The 19,453-nt window shown below is 34.4% G+C and overlaps 1 non-coding gene across 1 annotated transcript; it reads left to right on the forward strand.

Annotated features, from left to right (window-relative positions):
• The first annotated feature begins 8,443 nt into the window (after window positions 1-8,443).
• Window positions 8,444-8,550, forward strand: LOC121207663 (small nucleolar RNA R71). Its single transcript, XR_005902786.1, has one exon. It is a non-coding gene; the product is annotated as a small nucleolar RNA R71 (small nucleolar RNA).
• Window positions 8,551-19,453: the final 10,903 nt, after the last annotated feature.

The raw sequence follows: 19,453 nt of genomic DNA on the forward strand, positions 1-19,453 counted from the left end.
TTATAATCAAGATCGAAATAATAAATTACCAAACTAGAAAAAATAAATAAATGCTTAATCAAAAACAAGTGCATAAATCAAGAACTATTAAGAATAAAAACAAGCTTTTGCTTAAAATATGAATTTAACTATTCAAGCTCAATCAACATAGAACTAAATAATAATAAATATTTTATTTTTTATTTTTTCCAATTTTTTTATTTTTTTTACAAGAACAATTAGAAACAATTCAGCAAATCAAACAGAAGAGCATAATTAAGCAACTAACAAAATCAAGTCTCAATAAAAAGGGGTCAATAAAATGGGAAAAAGTCTCAACAAAAAAATAAGTTATAGGTTAACATTAATGGGTAAATCAAGAAATAGTGTGTTAGGCTCAATGAGGTTCACTAAGGGTTCATAAAGAAAGGTAGGCTTTTTTATGGGATAAGTGGGTTAAAACCTAAGTGCTTTTATCATCTCAGTATATCAAATCAAATGTGTGGTCTCGACATGCATAATCGAAGCAAGTTCTAAAGGCTCCAAATCTCACAAAAAAATCATGGTTTTTTATGTCAAACTTGCAAATCTCAAACTTCAAGATAATACTTCAATTTAGGGAAACATCCTAAAAAAATTTAATTTTTGAAAAATAACTTATCTTGCTTGATTCTCTCATGTTTTTAAGTTTAAATCATCCAATACACAAATATTTACAAATTAATCCAAAACACATCAACTAAAATCCCAAATCAACAAAAATTCATTCTAATGGAAGTATGAGTGGTAAACCGTAATTTGTACATATTTTTACCCCATGCTTAACACATTTTTTGGATGATTTCTCCTTAGATTTGGTGAATTCGATGCTCCTAATACTTTAATTTCATGTTTTATACTTAGGTGAGCATAGGAGAGTAAAAGGACTAAGAAACTGGCCAAAAATAGAGAAAACGGGCCAACATGGGAAATCAGCACGACCTAGAGTTCACCACACGGGTAGACCACATGCCCGTGTAGGTTTAACAAGCTCTGGCACGGCCTTAAGTAATCACACACGGGCGTGTCACACGGGCGTGTCCCTGCCGAACCCAAGTTTAGTCCAATTTGGAAAAGGCCAATTTTAAGGGCTCTTAGGCATTCCAAAGCCTATTTAAACACTTGAAGAGGCACTTAGGAAGGGAGGCAGAGGAGGAAGCAAGGAATTTCTCAAGGAAAGCCGATTGATCCATCTCAAGACCCGGATTCATCATCAAGACTAAAGATCCCCCTTCAAGTTCCTTCAGGAGTTTTGGTTTTCTTATGTTTTGTTATCTTTATGCTTTTGAGATGTTTTCTTTCATAAATATGAACTAAACCCCTAAATACCAAAAGGGAATGAAACCTAAGACAGATCTTGTTATTATTATCTGAATTGTATGATAAATATTTGACTTGTTCTTAATTATGTGTTCTTAATTCTTGTTTTGATATTCCAGGATATTGATCCAAGTTAAGCTCTTATTTAGAGGAGGAATAAACCCTGTCTAAGAGTAAATTTTTCATAATTAAGCAGAGTTGATTGCGCGCCTAGAGATAGGGTGACAAGATTTTATCGGATTAGGGTGAAACCTAATAAAAGAATCCATAGATCAAGTTAGTGCAATTCTAGGGTGTTAATTAGAAAGAGATTTCAATTATTCAACCTAGGGTTAAACGTTATTAGTCTCGAGAGAGATAATAATATAACTTAGAGATTTCTACAGATTAAGTCAAATGAATAAATCGTCTGATTCAGAGTCAAATAACAAGTGAAGTCTTGGTGGATTTGTTCTTAGGTATTGTCTCAATCAATCAAATTTTCCCAAAAGTATTTTCCCAAGTTTTTCTTGTTTAGACAACCAAACCTCTTAAATTTTAGGCTAGATAATAAAAAGGAAGTAAATACTAGTACTCATAGTTCCTTTGGGTTCGACAATCCGGTCTTGCTGAACTATACTACTGTTTGATAGGTACACTTGCCTTAATCGTGATAATAAGTTAGTCTCAAGAACATTCATTTATAAATCCTTAAAACCTGTTACGACTATCACGCATCAATGAGAAAATTACTTAAACACAAGACATAATTAAGGGATTTTCTAATAATTATATAAATAACCTCCCCATACTTAAGATGTACATTGTCCTCAATGTACAAACTTATATAATCATAGTATAAGCTTCATATCATAAGAGAGGGAGCAAATTGAAACTGCCCTAAATATGGATGAAAGTGTCAGAATAGTGAAAACCAGAATTGTAGGCAATTGAAAGTAAAGTGCAAGATTCTGTGCAAACTAAGAAGAAAATAAACACAAATAATGAAAAAGATTAAGAGGTTACATGTAACGCCCCGTAATTTGGGCCTAGAAGAAATGGGCTTCGCATGTCAGAGGAATTGGAATTTAGTTGTGCAAGTGAATGACACAATTAAATGTCTGTTCAAGTGGTTAAGGGTCCTGAGAGGAGTTGGAAAAGTCATGGGTTCAAACCTGGGCTTTCGCAAAAGTTTTGGTTTTAAGTGAATAAAACCCTGGATGCTTGGAAGTAAGCCTTTTAAATTATTGTGTTAAATAAATGACACAAGGAAACATGTGGTCTAGTGGCTAGGGCGTCATTAAGGTTGCAAGGGAGCCTGGGTTCAAGTCTTGGCTCTTGAAATTTATTTTAGTTTTTCTCTTAAGTGAATCTGGACGCTAGCACATTGTTTTATAGTTAATTATGGACGTTTTTAGCACAAAAGGAGCGTGTGGTGTGGTGGCAAGGTGGCGTGTAAGGGAACCTTAAGGTCTGAGGTTCGAGCGTGGCACAGCACAAATGAGGTATTTATTTTGTAATTGGGTTCGACCAGTGGTTGAGTTGTAGTGGAATTCTGATGGAGGAGGTTGTTGATGAGAGAATTGAGGAGTGATCTTAGGAGTCGATCATGGAGAGATAAGGGGAGAATTATGTGGAGAAAATCGTGGAGTTTGATTGAGGGAGGAGTTAGCCGAATTTGGGAGTCTATAGGTACCTATTCGGTTATTGACCTAGTGCCGAATTTGCTAAGAGAATGGAGGGTGTTCGGTTTTGGTCATTGTGGCTTTGGGGAGATTTTTCTTTTGTTGATTTGTTTTAGACTTCTAGTGTCAAAATCAATCTTGGTCATTTAGGGTATTTCATTTCTATCGTTTTTTCTCTATTCCTGATTTCTTTTTGGTTTTCATTCTGCCAAAACCCCTATTGGTCGAATGCCAAAATTTTGTGTTGCTTTTTCTATGTTTTTCTCTTCTTTCCTAAGTTCTAATCTTTGTCGAATTACCTTTCTCCTGGTTCTCCCTGCTACGTTTTTCCTTTGGCCAAATAGTGATAAACCCTTACTTTGGTTTCTTTCAGTTTTCTTCCTAATCTACTGCTCCCTTTTCTATTCTTTTCTCCTCTCGTTTCTTCTTTCTAGATCGATTACCCACGGTCTTTCTCTCCTCCTTAATTCTTGACCGATCATTCTGTACTCTGCTGTTAGTGTTAATATTTCGGTTTTGCAAGAATTTCTAACAATCAGTGAGTATGCTTATGTTTCTCTAATGTTCCGATATATGCTTTTCAATCTGTTCTTCTAATCTTTTTCTAAAGCCAAAGTTTATTCTCCCTATATTCTTTGATTGTATTATTCACTTCATCTCCACAATGTGATTTGGGTTTTAGGTATTTCAGTGGGGTAAGGGGTGAAAACGTTTCGGAAGCAATCAACTCTTTCTCTCATCGTTCAATTAAGGTGAGATGTTACTTTAGTTTTGGGGTATTGTCGAATTTTCCCTGTCTCTGTAAGATTAGTATTTGTGGATTTAGGCCACATTAATGATCAAGCCTGATTATTATGATCTGTGTTCGTAATGAAGATTTTTGGTAAGAAAGGTATGGTCAGTTTTAGCCAAGTGATCTAAAGGCAATAAGCCATACACATTCGTTCAAGGTAAGGGGTGTTTATCGATTTGGGTTAAGTGCTTATGAACGCTAGTGATTGTGGGTTTAACTGTAAGCCTTGAATGAATGTACGATTGGGCGTAGTGGACTGTTTACTCATCTTCGAAAAGGTGTGTAACCATACACCATTTTGTACTGTCAAAAGCCGAAAAGGTGTATATTCACACCCCTATTTAACTGTGAATCGACAAAAGTCGAAAAGCCAAAAAGCCAAAAAGCCAAAACCTCAGCATTCGAGGCCTCACGAGGGTGCGAACAAACGTGGGGCAAACCAAGCCTCAAATCATGGGTAGCAGACTGCAGCCACTACGTGCGTTTTCGTGGACTGGGCTGTTATGGGCCGAAATAGGCCGCTTGGGACCAATGGGCTTGTGGGCCCACACGAGTAAAATCCTCGATAAGTGATCATTGATAGGTTGGTTTATGAGGCTCATAATTCCTATGTGAATCTGGACTAAATGGGCCACACGAGTGTTGGGCCCACTTGGGCCTAATAATGGGTTTTGGGCCCATATACACTGTTCTGGCCTTGTAGGTTATCTGAGTCACTCAAAGCGACGATAGACCTTTTAGGAGGCCGTAATAAGTACCGAAATACCGCCGATTGGTGAAAACTACTAAAATACCCCTGTAGGGTAAAATGACCGTAATACCCCTGTATGGTAGAATAACGATTATGCCCTTATGTTTCGTATGACTGATATGCTTAAGATTTAGATATATGATTGTACTGAGTATGACTTTTCATACACATAATATTTATGACATGACATACTGCATGGGGTTGGGTTATTATTGACAGAGGAAGTGTACGGCCTGTAATTCTGTTATTTGGCAACGTTACTGCGATATTTATGGCCCTTAGCCATTCTGTCTAAGGCGTTAAGCCGTTCTATTGCCTTAGTGTCGCAATCGGTGCTAAGCTTGTTGTGTTGGCTGGGTGGGTCGATTTTATCCCCACATGGTGTGCTGGTTGGTACGGGTGGTGTATTGGTTAGATTGGGCTGGATATCTATCTGCATATATGCATCTGATACTGATTCTGTAATGGGCTTAGGCTTACCTGATTCTGTTATTGGGCTAAGGCCCACCTAATACTGTATCTATCATGGGCTCAGGCCCAGTCTATTTCTGCATACCGTATATTTGACTATTTGTATTATAAGGGATTACAGACTGAGTTTTCGCAAACTCACCCTTCTGTCTAACTGTGCAGGTAATCCCTAGCCTTAGGCGATTTGGAGCCGCGAGAGACTCGGAGGTTGCCATACGACTGCTGATGCTCTGCTGTAGACTTTTTATTTGAATTTTATGTTTTAGGGTTTTAATTCTGTATTAAGGCCTTTGAGGGATTAAATTTTTAATTGGGCTTTTGATTTCCTTATTTAAAACTGCTAAACACGAATTTTCAAAAATTAATAACTATTTTCAAAAACACTTAAAAATAGAAGTTTTTATATTTCAAAATTTAGTATCTTCCGCAATTTGAAATAACTTAAAGTATCAATGCCAGAAATTAAGTAAACGTTTTTGATAAGATGATTTGCTAACCTCGAGCAAAAGGTTTTAATTATAGAAATGAACTTTGAACGACAACTCAATTTTTGAACGACGCTTTGATGTGACACGTCAGATTCGGCCATAACATCTAGGCCGGGTTTGGGGTGTTACATTACAAATCAATTAGAAACAACCATAAAAATAAAAATAAAAATATAGTTCAAAAGATGAAAAATGAAATAGGTCTAAGAAAAAAAAATAAAGGAACGAAAAACAAAAATAAAGATAAATATAAATACAAATATAAGACGAAAAAGAAAAGAAATAAACTTAATAGTACCCATAAAATTAAAGGTAATTGTAAGAATAATGATGCTAAAAAAACAATACTAAAAATGATAGAAATATAACTAAATGGCAGAAATAAATTAAAATAGAATTAAAATCTAAGCATAAGAATAAAAGAAAATAAGAAAATAGATCAGCAAAATAAAAATAAGTAATATAATAAAAAATAAATAAATAATATAAAATAAAAAAAAAAGAGTAAAAAGGGAAGATCGATGGAAAACGGTGGTGTCACATGGCCGTATGGGGTGCTTTCAGCCTGTATGCAATTAAGAATTAAGCCCAGTCTTCACACGGCCTCAAACACGCCCGTGTGTCACCAGGCCGTGTGGACCATTTTAGGTTGTGTAACCTTCAAATTTTTGAAAAATTAAGTCCCAGGACTAACACGACCAAGGACAAGCCTGTGTGGGTCACATGGCCATGTTGCCAGGCTATGTAACTCACTTTTCGAACCCTTTATTGTGCACATAGCCTAGTATATGCCTGTGTACCCAAGCCGTATGCGCCAAAAAAATTAAAATTTAATTTAATTAATTTTAAAAATAACATGAAATAAAATTAAAATAATTAGCAAAGTGTTAGTACTAGGGTTGCCTCCTGAGAAGCTCTTATTTAGAGTCTAAGCTTGACTTACCTTACGCGCACGGTTACGATGGTTCACGAAGCCGAGGCTCCTCTTTCTTGCTATCAATTATTCTACCAAGATAAGGCTTAAGTCGAGTTTTTTTTTTACATTAAATGTGTCAAATTCAAAATGAGTTACCTCGACTGTACCGTAGGAGAAGACGTTTAGTATCGTAAATGGGTTTGATCCGTTTGTATCAAGCTCCAAAGGGGCAATTCGTGGATCTATTTTGTCTAGTAGTACTTTGTCTCTAACCTTAAATTGGTTTGTTCTAATCATGTGCTCATCATGGCATTGCATTGGCTTTTCATCGTTTTTTCTCGGTTTCTCCTTAACATGTTTCTGTCATTCATCTAGTTCATTGATTTGTAACATTCTTTCTTCATAAGTCGTTTTGTTTCTATCGCTTTGATCGGAACATGGCTCCATTGTTTTTTTGAGGGGTTTCCTGCAAAGAAGGTTGGGCCACAAGGTCACTAATATTAATAAAAGATTTAAAATCATCTCGACCACTAGATGTTCTAACAGAATCACGAGCTTGGAGAGTAATCGATTCGTCACCAACACGAAGTACTAGTCCACCCGTACCATCCTCTATTATAGTCCTAGCAGTTGCTAAAAAGGGTTGTCCTAAAATTAGAGGTACCTCACTACCCTCATCCATGTCTAATACAACAAAGCCAACAAGGAATATGAATTTACTAATTTTAGCAAACACATCCTCAATAACCACCCTAGGATATCCAATGGTTCTATCTGCTAATTGAATACTCATCCTAATTTGTTTAAGTTTCCCAAGACCTAGTTGTTTAAACATTTTATAGGACATGACATTGATACTAGTCCCTAACTCAGCCAAAACATTATCAATATGTAAACTACCAATTAAACACGGAATAGTAAAACTCTTTGGATCTTTCTGTTTGTTGGGTAGTTTATTTTGCAATATGGATCACAGTCGATGAATCATCAACTTCCTTTTATTTATCAAAAGCTCCTTTAAAAATTTGACATAATTGGGCATCTGCGAAAGAGCTTCAACAACTAGTAAGTTAATATGTAATTTTTTTAGAAGTTTAAGAAATTTGTTAAATTGTTCATTGTGTGGTCTCTCTTTGTCGCGTTAGGATATGGAACTCGAAGTTTATATTCTTTAGCAACCGGCTTTTGCTCTTTCTGGCTTACCTCAACCTTTTCTTTATTTACCACAATTTCTTACTTGATGCTTGTTCAGAATCAACTAACCCTTCTTCATCCTGAATAGTAATTACATGGAGCTGCTCCCTTGGGTTAGTTTCGGTATTGCTAGGCAAACTACCTTATGGTCATTCTGAAATTAATTTAGCAAGTTGGCCTCTTTGATTCTCGAGTCCTTGAATCGATGCCTGTTAATTTTTAAGTGTTTCTTAAGTGTTTTGAAAGCTGGTTTTTAACACTAAGATAAACTTTGTCAACATCTCCTCGAGGTTTGACTTTTTCTCTTACTGGTAAGGTTGTTGTTCGAAGCCCGGAGGGGGTTGTGCTCTCTGATTTCCTTGACCACCCTATGAAAAATTAGGATTCTTCCTCTAACCTGCATTATAGTTATTACTATAAGGGTTATTTTGAGGGCTAGAATTATTAACCATATAATTGATTTGTTCGTTCTCTGTGCTAGGAGCGAAGGGTAAACATTTTGGATTATTCATTCCTCTTCCATTTGTATTGCCTTGCATCACCAGATGTACCTACTTAGAAACATATAAACCATTAATTTTCTTATTTAACAGTTCTACCTGATTTGATAACATGGTGACTGCATCTAAGTTGAAAACACCAGCTATTTTCATCGGCTTCGTCCTCATGACTTGCCACTGATAATTATTCAGTGCCATCTCTTGTATAAACTCATAAGCCACTTTTGGTGTTCTATTGTTAAGTGTTTCATCGGCTGCTGCATCGATCAACTGTCTAGTTGAGGAATTCAAACCGTTGTAGAAGGTTTGAACCTGCAACCATAAGGGCAACCTATGGTGAGGGAACCTTCTCAATAAATCCTTGTATCTCTCCCATGCATCATATAAAGTCTCTAAATCGATCTGCATGAAGGAAGAGATATCATTCCTCAACTTGGCTATATTAGCTGGTGGGAAAAACTTTAGCAGAAACTTTTCGGTCATTGAGCCCATGTGGTGATAGAATCTCGTGGTAAAGAGTTCAACAACTGTTTTTCTTTATTCCTCAACGAGAAAGGGAATAACAGTAAGGAATGGCGTCATCAGTGGCGCCATTAATTTTGAAAGTATCTCAGATTTCCAGGAAGTTGGCCAAATGAGTGTTTGGATCTTCATCTTGCAAACGATCGAACTGAACAAACTGTTGTATCATCTGAATAGTATTTGACTTCAGTTCAAAATTATTTGCCGTAATGGTGGGCCTCACAATACTCGATTCAGCCCCATTTAAAGTGGGCTTGGCATAATCGTACATAGTACGAGGAACAGGATCTGGATCTTCAACAAATGCAGGAGGTAGCCGATTATTCTGGTTATCACCCATCTCCTCAGTAATAACAATATCCTCTTATTCGTCTACTAAATTTTCTCGACTCTACCTTGCTTCTCTATAATCTTTGCAAGCTGTACTTTCAATTTCACTATCAAATATTAATGGGCCCAACAGGTTTCTTCTAGTCATAAACTAAAGGAACCTGCCAGAAGCAAATAAAAGAAAAAATTAGAATGTAAAAATTAAACTAAAAACAAAAATATAAAAATAAATTAAAAATGGCTAAATTAATAAAAATCAAGTGTTCGTAATATTTTAGTCCCCGGTAATGGCGCCAAAAACTTGATTGTCACTAAACTAACTATACATACGACAAAGGCAAGCACACCTATCAAACAATAGTATAACTATGGTGAGTAGAGAATATCGTATCCATGAGGACTAAAAGTATTAGTAATTATCATTTTTCTATTATTTAGCCAACAATTTGGAGTGATGTGTTTTAATCTAAGTTTTCTAAACTAATTTAGCTAAGAATGCAACAGAGAATGAATCGAAGAAATAATCAAATATTAACCAATGAGATAGACAATACCCAGGAAAGAATCCAACTAGATTTCATCTTTTTATTATGAATATGATTTAAACGATTCATTCACTTGTGTCTTGATCCGTAGAAATCCCTAAATTATGCTAATATCTCTTTCGAGAGTAAAAACAATTGACTCTAGGTTGATTAATTGAAATCTCTTTCTAATTAAAACCCCGATCATCGTATTAACTCGATCTATGGATTCCCCTATTAGATTTGACTCTAATCTGGTAGATTTATGTCATCTTATTTCTAGGATTGCATGCAACTCCACTCAGTTATGCTAGATCTACTCTTAAACAGGGACTTTTGCTCCACTAAATTAATCACATTAAATATGAATTAATATCCCAAAAATATTAAAACAAGAAATAAGCATGCATAATTGAGAACAAGAATAAAGTATTTATCACGTAAAAATAGAAATTAAACAAAAGGATTCATCATAGGTTTCATCCTCCCTAGGTATCTAGCGATTTAGTTATAATCCTGAATAAAAACATCACAAAGTCAAAATAACCACAAGACATAAAGAAACTCAATAAAACTTCAAAAAAAATTAAAAGGAGATCTTCGATCTTTATGGAGATTCGCTTCTGAGTTGATTCCAATGGTCTTCTTCGAGTGTTTTCTTCAATCTTCTCTGATGGCTTCCCTATGTCTTCTTCTAATGGGTATTTATAAACTTTAGACTGCTCAGAAAACCTAAAAATTGGGTTTTTCCACGTAATTGGGAAGCAGGGTGCGAAATCAACACAGGCTGGCACATGGGCGTGTGTCCAGCTTGTGCGGCTCAAACGGACGTGTGTCCAGCCCATGTGGAAATGCCCAGGCTATGTGGCAAATAACTCCATTTGTCCAATTTTGGCTCGTTTTTTGCTCGTTTTTCTCCCAAATGCCCCCCTAAGTATAGAAACATGAATTTAAAGGATTTGGAGTATCAAATTCACTAGTTTGCATAATTAATCATCCAAAAACGCATTAAGAATGAGTTTAAAATATGTTACTTTTATAGCTTATCAGAGGTAGAAAATATACTTAAGGTTTTTATTTCATTCTTAGTTTTTACTTACGATATTTTATGTTCTTGTAATTGAAAGATCGTATTTTGACTTGAGATTCTCATGAGTGGAGATTGTTCTGGAGCCATGCTTTTATCAATAAATCCATGAGCATCTCTTTTCTTTTATTTTATTTTTTATATATCTTTATTTAACCTTGTTTAATTGAATGTTTGTGTAAAGATTAGAATCAATTTATGCTTCATACATATCTCGCATGATTTCAACTATTCTAATCTTATTAATTTACTGAAGAATAATGTTTCTTAGCAAATCATCTATTTTGGAGAAGAAGAACTTAAACCTTAGGCTTAAGAACCCTAGGAAGTCATTTAGGTGGAAATTAACCCAAAATTGCTATAGCCTATCCGCGAACACCTTAACCCTGAATCAGTCTGGATTGTGAGGTTGGAAGATAAGTAGTTCTTGCTCACTCGCTATTCTAAATCAGAAGATCCTACTAAGGTATCAACTAGTTAATTGATTAGAACCCTAGATCAATAATTAATAAGGTAAAAGAATTGGATCTAGGCTAACAGAACTCGCATAGCCGAAACAAGGTATAGGAGAAGTCGATACATGAACTTAGGACTAGATTTAGATTTAATTCAATTCATTTAGTTTATTAGTATTATCATCATCTTGCTTCTATATTAACATTACTAATTCGTGACTCAAGTAGATTAGTAATTATTTCCAGTAATTGGCTTGATAGCAGTTTCCCCAAACTGCAATCCCTTGGGTACGATCCTTGGAGTACGATCCTTGGAGTACTTCCCTACTTCGTTGTAACTATATTACAGCCTGGCCTGTATACTCGCGGAAACTGATCTTGTAACGCCCCCACGCCCGAGACCGTCGCCGGAGTTGAGTATGAGGTGTTACTAAGCTTAATTTAACATATTTAGAACTTTGGATTATTTATTTCTACATTCACAGCTTTTAAGCTACTTGCATCAAAGTCACAAGAAAAATCATATATCGAGTTACGAAACTCGAAATCAAGATCCGTAAATTTTCCCTAAATCTAGACTCATATACCTATCTACTAATTTTTTTCTATAATTTTTAGTTGGGCCAATTAGTACAGTTTATTAGTTAAAGTTACCCCTGTTTCAGGACTTGACTGGTCTGACCTCTGTTTCCTACGAACCACATTTCTCTCTGTAAAAAATCCATATGACTATAAGGTTTGTTTCTAATGAAACTAGACTCAATAAGGATTCTGAGAATATAAAATAAACTACCTAATTATATCTTTACAATTTATGGTGAATTTTTAAAGTTGGAACAGGGGATTCAGAAACTGCTATGACCCTGTTTCACTAAAATTCAAATATCTTGTAACATATAATTCTTTTACCTGTTTCATTTGTTTCATGTGAAACTAGACATAATAATCTTCAATTTGATATGTATTCCATCACCAAGTTCAATTTCTACGATTTTTAGTAAATTTTTAAACTCGCATCAGTGTTGCTGCAGTATTCTGTTTATGGCAAATTTCATCCCTTTTATGAGTTTTTATGCACTAAGTATCTTAATAATTTTCCTTAACATCAAATATAATCTAAACTAAATATTTTCATAATTTATCATTATCAAGCATTTCCTCAACCATTCCATCACTATACCATAAGATCATTTACACAAAAAAAGTATATTGCTATACATGCCATACTTAAATTTACAAGCCATTACCAAAAGTCTTCCGGATAGTGTGACTGAGCCTTCGACCTATCCCGACTCCTGAGCTGGCTTGTCCAAAACTACAATGAGTAAGAAGGAGGGAGTAAGCATAAATGCTTAGTAAGTTCATATGCAAATAATAAGTAACATAACAAACAGTCATACCAATCAACATTAGCATGTATCACTAAAACACATATCACATTTTTAATCATTTTTCATCATCTTATTACCTTATCGTGGTTGTATCAATACTCAACCCGAGGGTTAAATACATACCTGTCCAAAATAACCATTTCACATCACTCACCAATACTTCTCTTTACATCTCGAATATTCCTCCATTGAGTAGAACTTTACCTGTTGAACACATCGGAATATAATTCGGATACATGGATAACTTGCACATAAGTGCCATATATGCAATCAAGCAATCATGTAACCCGCCCATAAGCGAACTCAGACTCAACTCAACGAGCTCAGGCATTCGCATCCATAAGTGAACTCGGACTCAACTCAACGAGTTCGGATGCCTAGTTACATCTCACGAACTCGGACTCAACTCAACGAGTTCGGACATTCGCATCCATAAGTGAACTCGGACTCAACTCAACGAGTTCGGATGCTCAATCATCCTAGTGACATGTCACTTGTATCCTAATCTATTCCTAAGGTTCAAACGGGATTTTTCCTCGAACACTTATCCTTGCCGTCTTCCGTAGAATGCCGAAATCAATACTCGGTAACAATTATATTTAACAAGTAGTTCACATAATTTACATATTATTTGAAATTAACCACAAAGCATACATTTCATAATAAAATTCAGCATAACATATAATTAACATCAATAACTTAAAAATAACCATTATGATACATTATTTACACATGAACTTACCTTGGTACCAAAATACAAAGATTTTGCAATTTAGTCCACAATCTTTTCTTTTCCTCGATTGAGGTCGATTCCACGTCTTTCTTGATCTAAAATAACACATTTAGCTTATTTAATACTCACATTATCAAATTAATCCTTAACTCAAATTTTGGCAAAATTACAATTTTACCCCTAAACTTTTGCATATTTACATTTTTGCCCCTAGGCTCGGGATTAAAATTTATTCCTTATTCTTATGTTTTACAACATGCTGATCACTTTTCTCTTCTATGGCAACATCAAATTCTCACTCTAACATGTACTTGTGACTATTAGGTATTTTTACCGATTAAGCCCTTTTACTCGTTTTTGCTTAAAATCGAGTAGTACAAGTTGTCTAACATAATTTAAAACTTCATATTCTATCATAAAACATCAAAATACACAAATTTCACCTATGGGTATTTTTCCAAATATAAACCCTAGGTTAAATTATTGCTAACATAAGCTTTATCGAGTTACCGGGATCTCAAAATCGTAAAAATCATTAAAAACGGGGCTTGGAATCACTTACTATGGAGCTTGGAAGCTTGAAACAAACCCTAGCTATGGAGAACCCTTGAAATTTTGGCCTAATGAAGAAGATGGACAAAAATTGGCTTTTAATTTTGTTTTTAATTCATTTTAATAACTAAATGACCAAAATACCCTTACTACTAAACTTTCCAAAAATTCCTTCCGTGTCCTAATTTTTTCCATGAACTTAAAATTGGTCAAATTGCTATTTAAGACCTCCTCATTAATATTCCAAAACAATTTCATACTAAAAACTTCTAGAATGCAAGTTTTGCAACTTATTCGATTTAGTCCCTACTTTCAATTTAAGCACTTTAGGCATAGAATTTCATCACGAAATTTTCACACAATCATGCAATCATATCATAAACCTAAAAATAATTATAAAATAATTATTTCTATCTCGGATTTATGGTCACGAAACCACTATTCTGATTAGGCCCTAATTCGGGATATTACAGATCTGTCGTAATTTGGTGTAGAAAATTAAACTAGTTTTCACATTTAAGAAGCTTGAATACAAGCTTTTTCGTTATATTTTAATTAAGTTTCTTTAGTTTTACTTGCGTTTAATAAAATGTGCATATTGAGTCTTTTATTGACAATAAGGATCGAATAAGGCCTAAGGGAGAGTTAACGTACTTCGTAAGTGTGCAGGAGACCATTAGAAGGCATTCTAGGCCAATATTAGATGATATGTCGCAACACGAGAGATCCAATGTCGCAACATAGAGAGAAGAATGGAGAAAGTAAGAAATTGCCTTCAATGTCCCAACGAAGGTTAAGGATGTCGTGACATAACCCTGAAGATGGTTGCAGAGGAGCATAATGGTTGCTATGTAGTGACACAAGTCCTGGTGTGTTGCGACATCAACTCTATGATGAGAATAAAACAAGAAGCAGGGGTGTTTTGGTCTATACAATCAAACTTAAAGCTCGAGAACGTCAACTAACCTAGGGTTAAGGACGACGACCACAATAAACTTTGCAATGTAGTCCTTTGGGATTGCCAATAAATCAATTGGAAACCAAAAATATGAAGACTAAAAATGAAGAAGATGACCTAAGTGTTGATTTTACGAAACATAGAGGAATCTAGTCGTTATGTCGTGACATCACCCTAAAATGTCGTGACAAGGAAAAAAATTCTCTAGAACTTGCCCTTGATGTCGCGACATATTAACCTAACTACTGACATTTTTGTAGTCTAATTATATTAGGATTCTGGTTCTTTAATTGTTTATTTAGTAGAATTGGATTATAACTCTTGAATAAATTATTCTTTCTTTTTAAAACTATAAATAGGGCACATAACCATTCTATTTTATTATCAAAGATTAAAATTGTAGCTTACTCTCCTTTGCTATCAACAAAGATTAAAGTGTAGGAACAATAAAGACAGATTCTCCTATGGCAAGTTTTAATAAAAGTGCTTCAAGAGTAGCTATTGTGTTTCAAAAAGGCGATATGGACAAATACCTGCAACAATTATAGTCGTATACCTTTACAAGAGCAAGGATTTGATCCTCTGGTAAGGACTTTCAAAGGAATATGGGAGAATGCAACTGAAAGAGAATGGAAAAAATTTTGTCTGCCATCCAAAAAACCTCTAATAATTCTTGTAGTGCAAGAATTCTATTTAGTATTAAACCAAAGGAAGGTAGCCAAACCCTTTTATGAGATGTGCTCTTTTGTGAAGGCCAGAGGGATTAATGTCTCGATAACTGAGATGGGTATCTGCCAAATTTATGATGCTCCATATTATTATCGTGATTATCTCCATAAAATATATCTGAAGGAATTCATCAATATCGATACAGAAGAAATATTGAGGTTCCTAACATAAGGGGAGGAGATGTGTACATATTAAATGGGAATGGCAATACCTAAATTATTCAACCAAGAACTAATGACACCAAAGGCCAAGATGTGGATGCAATTTGTTTGTTCAAGAATATGGCCTATCATAGAGATGTCTGAGATTAGCCCAATTCAAGCCATCATAACATATGGGATCCTCTAAAAGAAACAAATATGTATCGGAACATGGATATATAAGAACATGATTGTCTGTGTAAAGAATCTAGGAAAGGGAATATTTTTCCCTCATCTAATTAAAAATTGTGTTGAAGGGCAGAACTACCTATCGAACAAATGGACAAAACTATAAGTCCACCAAGAAAATTACTCTACAATGATTTATTCAAACAATTTGTTCTTCTACAAACAAAATAGACAGAGGAAAGAAGAAAAAAAATGATTTCAGGAAGATGAAGACTAATATTCAAGAACAAATCTAATAGGATCTTAATTTTAAGAGTAGATGGATTTAGAAAAAAAATGAAGGTTTTAAATTCTAGGGCTTGTAACTATTATATTAGGAATATTATAAAAAAATAACATTAAGATTTTATAATTTTTTTGTCTTTCTTTTTATTTGTCTAACATTTTTCTTTAAGAAAAACCCAACACGAAGAATACACAAACAATTCATACTTTACATGATCAAAGGAAGAAACACCTACTAATAGGAGTAAGAGCTATCACGATCAATCGGGTAACTTCTTTCCTTATCTTTTGATGGGCTACACATTGAGGACAATGTCTCAACTAAATTATGGAGGGATAACATAGGTTGTTTTTAAAATTTTAATTTTTGTTGATTGTTTTCATTGTCTTTTGGAGTGCTTGAGCTTGTAGAAATATGAGTGATTGGTTAGAAGCATATGCATAGGTTGCTAATGTTTATGAGTAAGATTGAGTCTTTTATTGAATTTAAGTGCCGAATGAGGCCTAAGGGAGAGCTAACGTACTTTGTGAGTGTAAAAGAGAACATTAGAAGGCATTTTGGGCCAATACTGGATGTTATGTCGTAACATGGGAGATTCGATGTCACAACATAAGAGCTGTAACGCCCCCACGCCCGATACCATCACCGGAGTCGAGCTTGAGGGGTTACCGAACATAATTTATCAATTTAAGAACTTCAAATAATTTGTTTCTACATTCACAGATTTCTAGCTACTCGCGTTACAGTTACAAGAAAAATCATATCTCGAGTTACGAAACTCAAAATCAAGATCCGTAAATTTTTCCTGAATCTAGACTCATATATATATTTAATAATTTTTTTGTAGAATTTTTTATTGGGCCAATTAGTACAGTTTATTAATTAAAGTATCCCCTGTTTCAGGGTTCGACTGCTCTGACCTCTGTGTATTACGAATCAGATATATCTCTATACAAAATTTCAATGACTATGAGGTTTCTTTATATTAAAACTAGACTCAATAAGGAATCTGTACATATAAATAAAAACTTCTAATTATTTTAGTAAAATTTATTATGAATTTTTAAATTCAGAACAGGGGATCCAGAAATCACTCTGGCCCTATTTCGTAAAAGTTTAAATATCTCATAAAATATAATTTATATTCCTGTTTTGTTCAATCCATATGAAAATAGACTCATTAAGCTTCAATTTCATAACTTAATCATCATTTAGTTCTATTTATACTATTTTTAGTGATTTTTCAAATTCATGTCATTGCTGCAGCAATATTCTGTTTTAAGGCAAGTTTCATCTTTCCATGAATTTTTATGAACTAGATAACCTGTTAAACTTCCATGATATCAAACATGATCTAAATTAGCCATCACCATGACTTATCAATATCAAACATTTTCTCAACCAAACATGGCCATATCATAAAATTATTGACACAAAATAGGTGTATTGCTATACATGCCATACTTAAGTAGTTGTACAAGCCATTTACCAAGATAAAAGTCCTTTGGATAGTGTGATCGAACCTTCGACTCGTCCCGATTCTCGAGTTGGCTTGTTCAAAACTACAGTGAATGAAAAGGAAGGAGTAAGCATAAATGCTTAGTAAGTTCATATGTAAATAACAAGTAACATAACAATACAAATATACCAAACAACTTTAGCATGGTACCACCAAAACATATATCATATCTTTAAACATCATTCATCATCTTACCACCTTATCATTGTTGTATCTATTTTCAACCCGAGGGTTAAGAACATACCTGTCCAAAGTGTCCATTTCACAACACTTACCCAAAACGTCACTTATATCTTAAGTGCTCTTCCATTAAACTAGAAATTTCACCCGTTGAACACATCGGAATACAACTCGGATACATGGATAATTTGCACATAAGTGCCACATATGTAATCAAGAAATCATGTAACCCGCCCCTAAGTGAACTCGGACTCAACTCAACGAGCTCGGGCGTTCGCATCCATAAATGAACTCGGACTCAACTCAACGAGTTCGGATGCCTAGTTACATCTCACGAACTCGGACTCAACTCAAGGAGTTTGGGCATTCGCATCCATAAGTGAACTCGGACTCAACTCAACGAGTTCGGATGCTCAACCATCCTAGTGACATGTCACTTGTATCCTAATCTATTCCTAAGGTTCAAACGGGCTTTTTCCCTTGATCTCACATTTTCCATCTTCCATGGAATATCGGAACCGATACTCGATAGCAATTCATATTTATCAAGTAGTAAACATGATTTGCATATTACTCAACATTAAACACAAAGCATAATATTTCACGATTAAAAATCAGCGTATCATATAATTAACATCAATAACTTAAAAATAACAATTATGCTACATTATTTACACATGAACTTACCTTGGTACCAAAATATAAAGATTTTGCAATTTAGTCCACAATCTTTTCTTTTCCTCGATCACGACTTGAATCTCGTTTTTCTTGATCTATAATACCAAATTAATCTTATTTAATACATACATTCATCAAAACAGCATTTAATACGAACTTTAAAAAAATTACACTTTTGCCCCTAAACTTTTGCATAATTACACTTTTGCCCCTAGGCTCGGGAATTAAACTTTATTCCTTATTCTTATGTTTTATAACATGCTAATCACTTTTCCCTTCTATGGCAACATCAAATTCTCTCTCTAACATATACTTGTGACTATTAGGTATTTTTGCCGATTAAGCCCTTTTACTCGTTTTCACTAAAAACCGAGTAGCACAAGTTGTCTAACATAATTTAAAACCCCATATTCTATCATAAAACATCAAAATACACAAATTTCACCTATGGGTATTTTTCCAAATATAAACCCTAGGTTGAATTATTGCTAGCATAAGCTTAATCGAGCTTCCAGGATTCCAAAAATGTAAAGAACATTAAAAACGGGGCTTGGAATCACTTACTATGGAGCTTGGAAGCTTGAAACAAACCCTAGCTATGGAGAACCCTTGAAATTTCGGCCTAATGAAGAAGATGGACAAAAATTGGCTTTTAATTTTGTTTTTAATTCATTTTAATAACTAAATGACCAAAATACCCTTACTACTAAACTTTCCAAAAATTCCTTCCGTGTCCTAATTTTTTCCATGAACTTAAAATTGGTCAAATTGCTATTTAAGACCTCCTCATTAATATTCCAAAACAATTTCATACTAAAAACTTCTAGAATGCAAGTTTTGCAACTTATTCGATTTAGTCCCTACTTTCAATTTAAGCACTTTAGGCATAGAATTTCATCACGAAATTTTCACACAATCATGCAATCATATCATAAACCTAAAAATAATTATAAAATAATTATTTCTATCTCGGATTTATGGTCACGAAACCACTATTCCGACTAGGCCCTAATTCAGGATATTACAAGAGCAGAATGGGGAAAGTAAGAAACTGCCTTTAATGTT

The sequence above is a fragment of the Gossypium hirsutum genome, chromosome A01 (assembly GCF_007990345.1).
Source record: "Gossypium hirsutum isolate 1008001.06 chromosome A01, Gossypium_hirsutum_v2.1, whole genome shotgun sequence".
Lineage (NCBI taxonomy): Eukaryota > Viridiplantae > Streptophyta > Magnoliopsida > Malvales > Malvaceae > Gossypium > Gossypium hirsutum.